This window comes from Propithecus coquereli, unplaced genomic scaffold (assembly GCF_000956105.1).
Source record: "Propithecus coquereli isolate 6110/MARCELLA unplaced genomic scaffold, Pcoq_1.0 Scaffold4, whole genome shotgun sequence".
Taxonomy (NCBI): Eukaryota; Metazoa; Chordata; class Mammalia; order Primates; family Indriidae; genus Propithecus; species Propithecus coquereli.
Genome location: NW_012149729.1, coordinates 2,679,118 through 2,681,845, shown reverse-complemented (window position 1 = coordinate 2,681,845; position 2,728 = coordinate 2,679,118). Strand labels below are relative to the sequence as shown.

Genomic DNA, 2,728 nt, shown 5'->3' with positions numbered 1-2,728 from the left:
GGACTCATAAACTCTTGAAGTCTCATCTAAGAATGCAAAGTGTACAGAAAAATTAGCTTACGGATCAAAGACACTCAACTTGAGAAATGCAGCTATATTTTACATTTGGCAGTGGGGGAGGAATGGTACAGTGCTGTGAGCATGGCTGTTGACAGTGAATGTTCTATGTTCCAGTGGAAAGATCGAGGGTTGGCATTTCGTCCCTGAATGGGGAAGGTACAGACTACATCAATGCCTCCTATATCATGGTAAGTCAGGGAAGTCGCTGGGGAGACTGCCTGCCACCCTGTGTTATGGAAATAAAAACCAGAGTGGGCTGCCTGCAGCAGAGACTGCAGACACGGGGCAGCACCACTGGTAAATATAAGCCAAATCTGATGACTGCAAGCCCACGGCCCACAGCAAGAGTGGAATAACAGCATTCCTTGATGCTTTTATGTGCGCTGGGACTGAAAAAACCTCAAGTAAGACACATGAGTAAATGCAGGAACCCAAACTCACATTCAGGGCTGATGAGTAGATATAAAACTTACACTTGCCCATCTAAGAGGCTTCATTTCATTTACCAAGGCAGGGCCCCTGAGCAAACCCAGGTGCACCAGCTTCAGGAAAGCCCAATCTCACTGACATTACTACTCTAGGTTTGCAGCACAGTTCTCACCTGCAAACTGGGCTCATGAGAGACCTGGATTTCTAAAGATACAACACTTTTGTTCTATGAGCTTCTCTGTGAGAGATAAGTGCTTTAGTACCTGTTGTGTGATCTTCAATATTATTTTCAGGTCAATCAATCATAAAGCCTGACTTCAGATGAAAGGGTTCTAATTCCTATTCCAAAATCTCTGCTCTATTTATCCAGAAAACAAAATATTGAGGAATATCCATGCAAAAAACAGGGAGATATGTGGTAGTGGCTTCTAAATACATTTCACCCTACAAATAAGCCCTTGGGGAATAGGAATGGGATCTAAAAGCAGAAGGGACTAGGAGAGCCATGATTTTAGTAAGTAACATCAGGAAATCATGAATAATCCAATGGTACTGGATTCCAGGTTTCTGCAGGAAAATCTGCAAGGGATGTCCCTATTTCCTCTTTTGTAGAGGCAACCAAGGTGCCTGGACACCAAAGGTGTCCTGTTGTGAGTAGACAGATGTGAACTTGGCATTCTGTCATGGGGACTTGTGGAAAGTGAGAAATGTAAATTCTCCTGTAGATTTCCACTCTTTCTAGTGCAGGAGATACTTTCCACGAGCCATTTTGGTAAGTCCGCTCCCAGAGATGTGTTTTGAATCAAGCTCTTTTGAGTTTCACTATCAACTTAGCTGGTACCAAAGAACACCAGCAGGGGATCCACTGGCATAGGTCCCTTGGGCAGTCTCACCATGGGGGGTCAGATTGCAGCCTTGGCTTCAATGAGGCAACCACAGTGTGAAAGTTTAAGAGTCCTAAATACTTACAGACCCTGGAGGATACATGGCTCACCTGGAAGCCACACACACAGAGGTTAGGGAACACAAGCTGGGAGAGAGAGAAAAGGACTTGAGGGCCCAAGGCTGTCATTGAGTCTAGCCCGTTGCCCAAACAGGTTTCCCAGGGGACTTTTAATCGGTGGGTTTAAAGCAAGCAGGCATGAGTTCCAGGCGGTCATGTAGTGACTGAGAGGCAGTCACTGTGGTCTGTCTGCACAGTCCATGCAGTTTGAGGGTCAGCAGCACCAGTCCACTAGGACGTCTCTAGATGTTCCATAGTGAAGCAGTCACCAGGAATCTTTATCAGGTAGATATCTGGATCGACCGCATTAAGGAAGGACGGTGGGGGGGCGGTAGAGGGTATAGAACTGGAAACTGTGTCAAGGGCAACTGAGCCCTCCTTTTTTCTGCATGAGGAAGTCCAACTTATATGTAAAAGGTAACAAAATTTATAAACATTCACTACAAGCTAACCTTGAGTACTACACTTAACTTTTTAAGGTAAACTTGAGCATACCATTTAACTTCTTAAGCCTCAGTTTCATAACCTGTAAAATGGGGAGGGCAGACAGATCACAGTTCCTATCTCATAGTATTGCCGTGAGGAATAAATGACTTGAGGAAGAAAACACTTAGTGCTATAGCTAGCATGTAGCAAGTGGCCAGTAAACATTGGCTATAATAATCAAATTATTAGGTATAGACACACTATGCAATTCAAAAGACTACTTTGACTTAAAATCCATTAACTTATAAATGGTTATGTGCATGTTTAAAGGCATATGTCAGGGCTCTTCTTATCTTCTCCTTGGTTTTGTAGGGTTATTATCAGAGCAATGAATTCATCATCACCCAGCATCCCCTTCTCCATACCATCAAGGATTTCTGGAGGATGATATGGGACCATAATGCCCAGCTGGTGGTTATGATTCCTGATGGCCAAAACATGGTAAATCCCTTAGGTTACTTATAGTATTTTCTTTACCGGGGAAATATCGGGTTACAATAGCCAGAAGTCCAGCATATAAACAAGCAAAGTAATTTTGTTTTCAACTAATAAACTAATGTTATTGGGGTCATACTTTGTCTGCTGTTGGGCTTGGTTTGGTTATACAATCTCCTAGGTCAAAGTGATAAATGACAATTTAAAATGAAAGTAGATTAAAATTAACTTAAATTTATGTATTTTGTGACATCACTTAAGAAAATTAGGATTTCAACAATGAATAAAGTCACTCTATACACTTCTATTTACATT

The 2,728-nt window shown here is 42.4% G+C and overlaps 1 protein-coding gene across 1 annotated transcript in view; it reads left to right on the top strand.

The window, feature by feature from the left end:
- The window catches only part of PTPRZ1 (protein tyrosine phosphatase, receptor-type, Z polypeptide 1), a 242,740-nt gene that overhangs the window by 225,285 nt on the left and 14,727 nt on the right, over positions 1-2,728 (top strand). The window lies entirely within an intron of this gene.